A 6,046-nucleotide genomic window follows, 5' to 3' on the forward strand; every position below is an offset into this window, starting at 1 on the left:
TAAAAAAAAAAAAAAAACGGCAGTCATTGGCCCCTCCATTCGGGTGATTGAGCCACGTTGGCGACGTGCTAACTTCACTCTCGGGTGAGTCGAACGCGTCCCGGGAACCACGGGTTGAATGTGGGACCCAGATCCTGAGATGGGTGGCTCAGCTGTCTTGTGTTGTACAGCGAGCAGCCTGAGATGATATCGTGGCAGTTTATGAATGGTGGAATGTGAGAAACTAGTTGACACGTCGGGGAGAGGGAGCATGGTTGCTGTTTGGGACGAGGTAGCTGATGGGTGAATAGGGAGGGAATGAGACCCAAGATACCGTGATGGGGGAGGGGAAGAATGGAATAAAACTATTTCTCTATTTGAGAGGGAGTGGACGCGAGGGGGGCCCGACCCGAGTGGGTTTGAACGGGGCTTGCAGACATGTTGACATTTGCGGCCTTTTAAAAAGTGGAAAGTTCCCACCAGGAGCTGATTCATCTGACTCACGGGCAGGGTTGTACATCTCCACCGGGACTTTGTTTGCCTGTGATTGGTGGGGAAAAAAAGATAGGAGGGAGATTCAGGGATTTGCTCGTGGAGATGGGGAAAAAAAAAATGTAAAGAAAATTCTCGGGGCATGGGAAAGTAAACCTAGCTTCATCTACTCACCTGTTTTATCTCCTCCAGAGTCCGGATTGATTGGGCCACTACCATTTGATCCATCAATATCATCTTTTCCGGTCTCATGTGATGTAACAGTGTCATGCTCAATGCTCTAGTTGGATTCACATGAACATCCTAATCATGTAGAATTGTGTGGATAGCTAGTCCACGGTTGCTCTCCTCTCGTAAAATAAGTCTTGCTATGTAATCCAGATGGCACTGCATAATAATATTTTTATACGTATAGAAAAAGAATAATTTGTTTAGTAAAAGTAGCTCATATATAATGGACTGCATAACAGGAATAGCCCTCCCTGTGGTAACCTTAATCCCTCAAACACCTAGTGAGGGCAGATTTAAACTCAAACTATCTACCAAAGCATATTTTAAGTTGAATTATAGACAGGCATTGAGATCTGTTTCTGCTGCCTAGGAATGGGCGTGTTAAAAAGCCTACCCGACAAATTCTTATGGCAAGAGGTTGATGCGAGACAGCGTTAGAGCAGCCGCAAAAAGGATAATCAAAGGATGGATGCAAGAGTAAGGTAGGTTCAGATGCTTTAATTTTTAAGAACTTTTGCCATTGTCACAATACTATTCTAAAAAACGAATTGGGATAGGCCATAGCATGTGCTACAACAATAAAAAAAAAAATCTAAGTTAACGCTATATTTAAAGTAGAGTCGTACTAATAAATAAAGTGTAAGATAAAATAAAATTAATGCAAAAATAAAATATAATTAATTAATAGATTGAATGGCGAAAGGTCCTCTTTTACATAGTATGGATCCACTTATTTATATATGATAGTACCCCGAAATGAACCTAAAACCATCAATTAACTGCCTATTTTCCTAAGATCCATTATTCACGTTTGGCTTCCACTTTCTAGATGGTTCTAGGACTTGTTAATAACCATGTCTCATGCCTGGATAATGGTCCAACGATGTGCCAACCGCTGTACCAATGAGTACCCTGTTGCTGGAAACTAGACCCGGGGGCGGCCGTCGGCTGAGAAGGAGGAACTCCGGTGTGGATCGATGTGCTGCAGGTGGCAACGGTCCGTCGGCGGGCGGCGTCCTCCGGGATATCTGCAAGAAGCCGGTGGCCGGGATTTCCGGCGCCGACCCTCCGATGCTTAAGTTAGGGGGGAATATATGAGTAGAGGGAGAATGTCCTGAGTTTTTCGTCCAGCCCCTTTTATGATAGAGGGGTTCTCCTTTTATAATGGAGGGCTGGATTACCTGTGATGCGACGGGACTAGGTCGCCGTACGACTGAGCACGTCGCATGAGTTGGTGGGTGATGACATGAATTAATGCCTTGCTGTAGAGGATGAGGTTGGGATCAAGGAGTTGTCGCGGCGGACTGGACGCAGCCGGACTGATTTGTCATGGAGAACTGGAGATCAGCAGACGGCAGGAGCCGTGCGCATTAATTGTTGAGTAAACCGGAGGTCATAAGCATTAATTGTTGAGTAAGCTGAATGTCATAAGTATTAATTGTTGAGTAAGCCGAAGGTCATAAGCATTAATTGTTGAGTAAGCCGGAGGTCTGCGGGGACCATGCTCATTAATTGTTGAGTAAACCGGCCAAAGCGTGATTCCGAATTAGGCCGTAGATGGATGCGACAGTAGCGGGCGGTTGGTGAGGTCTGACTTCTAGGGTTCGGATGCCTTCCGAGGTCGGGCGTTCTGAGGTCGAGAACCCAGGGTTGGGCGCCTGATCTGGCACTAGGTCGTCCGGCGTCAGGTGCCAGGTCGGTCGCCTAAGGTCGGGCGTCGGGTCGGTCGTCCTAAGGTCGGGCGTCGGGTCGGCCATCCGAGGTCGGGTACTTCCGACTATATGTTTTGGGGTGACTTGTATTTCCCTCAACATACCCTAATGCAATCTAGCTTATGAGGAACTTATTACAATGGCGCTTCGGAGTCGTTGACGTCGGGACTCTTGAAAGCTTAGAAGACTCTTGTGCTGCCATGTGCCAATAAGTTCCTCTCCCCTTTATGCTTCTAGTAGCCACGTCTTTAACCACAAAAGCCTCGAGATGACGCCTTCTTATTTTTGAATTCATTGAGGCCTTACTTTGGCATCCTCTCTCTTCTCGAATTACTTTGATTCGCATTAGCATGGTCCCATCTAGAGACTAGAGAGTCCCATGCCACATCTTTCATACATGCGAGCATTATTTATGTGGCAGGGTTGCACATGCCTATATCAATGATTTGACTTGGATGCATTTGCTTTTTGTTATTCCACGTTTTGCAATGATCTTCATTTCTCCAACTCGTGGCCATCGTAACATCTTGGCTGATGCTCGACCATGGGATGCTTGGTGGAAATCGTATCCACAAACCAAATCAACTATAAAGTGCCTTTCTTGACCCAGCCCTTTAATTTCATACCCTAATAAAGTGACCTAGAACAAAACTTGGGCTTGGTTTTGGTAGGGGGCGCGCCTGGCCCGCGCAGCAGTGCAACGCATGGGCGACGCTAGAAAGCCCCAGCGGCAAGCCACTGTGACGGGCCTTCCCCCACAAAAAATTAATTTAATATCATTGTGGGCCAATGGCCCACCTATCAGATATTAAACTGATAAGAACAGATACTACACTTGATCTTAGCCAAAAGGCCGAGAAAGGTATGCTTTGGGAGGCGTCCATGGGTCCTCTTTTATACTTTGTTCCCTGCCCTGGCCCTCTGATGGTATCCGATGTGGGATTAAAATAGCGCAAAGATCACCACCGACTCCGCCTTGTGTCCAAGTCGTGTGAACTGTGAAGTGTCGAGCGTTGCTGAATCGCGCTAGGTCTCCTGTTTAGGAAACTGGCGCTGGCAATTATTTCCTTGGTTAAAAGCTTCTAACGTTGTTGAAAAAGAAACTTCTTTTGATCCTTTGGCATGATCGCCAGTTCCTTCCTTGACAGACAGGTGCAGAAGGAGAGACGAAGAACGGCGAAATATTTCTTCTTAAGGGCTCCGTCATTGGAGATATTTGATTGTGGGTTTTATGGCAGATCATCCTGTGGTGTCACGTCCGTCAGGGCAGTAGCCCAGCACGCTTGGCTGAGTGTCGAGGGCTCGATTCACTTTGCATTCTTGAATGCTGCTGTACTAGCGAGATCGTGTTTCATGTTTTTTTGTGCTCGGTTCCAATTCCAAACTGCTGATACTGGAATTATTGGATGTGCAAGCCAGCAGTTGGGTACCGTACAGGGAGAAATATCAGCTCTTTCTAGGGTAAAGCATTTCTTAGGCTTCATATGCTCATGTTATCCAAAGAATCAGGGAACTACAATGGGCTGTGCCAATTAATTTCTTCACAACCTGTGGCCATAAGTTTCTTCCACCAACATGCTTGGAACATCATCTACAGAATAGAGGTGTTTCCCCCCGATAAAATATCAGATATGATTTCTCAAACTCATGAAAAATCCTGCCAAAGAAGTCCTTTGCAGCAATCTATGACATTATATGTCATGCTCGTATGCATGAGTATTAAATGCAATGTCATCTTGTTCGAGCTTGCTGTTTAATGCTCATCATAGAACTGTTGATGAGTTATCTACAAACCGGCGGGATCAATGTGTAGATGCTGGGTGATTGCACTGCCTTGTTCTCTTCGACATCTTCAGTGATGGAAACTGTTCAAGATAAGCATCCGGCCTAAAATTTTATGACAAAGATGTTCTCGAGTTATACGTAAAGGGAGCTGGTGGCAAGCAGTATGTAGATATTGGATGATAGTAATATATCTAATTTACTCATTGTTGCTAGAAATTGGACCCGGGGGCGGCCGTCGGCTGAGGAGGAGGAGCTTCGGCAAATTCTGGCTGGCGGCGATCTGTCGGCGAGCGGCGTCCTCCGTGAAGGGGGGACCTGCAAAAAGCTGATGGCCGGGGTTTCCGGCGCCGGCCCTCCGATGCTTAAGTTAGAGGGGGCTTAAATTTGGAAGAAAGGGAGAGGGAAGGAGTGTTCTGCTTCCTTTTTTTTCTTAGTCCCCCCTCCCCCCAATTGAGAAGAAGGGGTTCCTCTTTATAGGGAGGTCGGATTACCTGTGATGTGATGGGGCGAGGCCGGGATCAGAGAGTTGTCACCGCTGACTGAACGTTGCCGAGCCAATTTGTCGTGGAGGACTGAGGATCCGTAGATAACGGGAGCCACGTGCATTAATTGTTGAGTGAGCCGGAGACACACATTAATTGTTGAGTGAGTCGGAAACATGCATTAATTGTTGAGTGAGTCGGAGACATGCATTAATTGTTGAGTGAGTCGGGGGTTTGCAGAGGTCACGCGCATTAAATGCTGGAGGCGGTGGCAGGGCATGGCTCCTGACCAAACTTTGGCAGGATGCAACCGCGGTAGGTGGGCGGCGAGGTCGGACTTCCGAGGTCGGGAGCTCTTCGGGTCGGATGTTCCGGGGTCGGGCACCGAGCTCGGCCACCCGAGGTCGGCCGTCATCCGGCCCTCTGATGGCAAGGTTCCCGTGCACTCAGAGGGAAGCTGCGCTCCCCCAGCACTCATCATGCTGAAGATGGAAACTTTTCGAACTAAGCATCTGTAAGTCGAAAATTTCATTCTTTATGTTAGCTGATCTAAAACAGAGGACCTATGGATTCCTGGAAATATGAAATATCTAATTAAGTTGCGAAGGTAACAACCAACACTTGCAGAGATCGGTGTGTACCAATAGCTAGTAGAATGTACGTATGATATACATTGTTTTCGAGCTATTCGATGCATAACAATGAACAAGATTGTTTACCGAAATGATGGAAGTGTACTACTGGGCGAATGTTCATGATATGAAAGTTGAACAGCAGTGGTGATACAGAGGTTCGTTCCAATTCTCGTCAATAGAGTCTGAAGTTGTCCCCACATCTCTAGCATATATTTTGCTTTCGGATATTAATGTGATGAAACAGATAAAATTAGTCAGGCAACAGGATCTCGTGTGTTGTTGTGTTCAACCTCCTCCAGGGAAGTAATTCTTCCTTTGGTTTATCTTCAAGCAGTGATACAGAGGTTAAGAATTTGTGCATATATAACGACTATTTCTAATCGATGCATCATCTTGATCATAAGATTGTTGAATCAGAAAATATGATATAACAATAACGGTCTAGATATATAAAGCCAAATTTTTGTAGTCGAAAATTCCCACGAGCCAGGTGATTAATAATTTATATAAATCTTGAAAGCAACTGATTTCTAGAATCCAGTTATCTCATGCGAGCTGTTTTATTTGTTCATTTTTACCCATTGATTCCTTCATGAAAACAAAACAAAACAAAATGATGAAAAAAACACAAACACAAAGTGGCTTTTTCTTCCCCACAAACGATTTTGAATTTATAACCTGCCAACTATATTAAGCCTCGTCTAAATTTTACCATGCATGCCACCGCCAC

At 45.7% G+C, this 6,046-nt stretch overlaps 1 non-coding gene across 1 annotated transcript; it reads right to left on the minus strand.

Annotated features, from left to right (window-relative positions):
- Positions 1-3,083: 3,083 nt before the first annotated feature.
- On the minus strand, positions 3,084-3,280 carry LOC113462926 (U2 spliceosomal RNA). The gene has a single exon (XR_003386270.3). It is a non-coding gene; the product is annotated as a U2 spliceosomal RNA (small nuclear RNA).
- Positions 3,281-6,046: the final 2,766 nt, after the last annotated feature.

Source organism: Phoenix dactylifera, chromosome 11 (assembly GCF_051530095.1).
Source record: "Phoenix dactylifera cultivar Ajwa chromosome 11, Ajwa_hap1_PhDact_Kaust_v1.1, whole genome shotgun sequence".
In the NCBI taxonomy this organism is placed as follows: domain Eukaryota; kingdom Viridiplantae; phylum Streptophyta; class Magnoliopsida; order Arecales; family Arecaceae; genus Phoenix; species Phoenix dactylifera.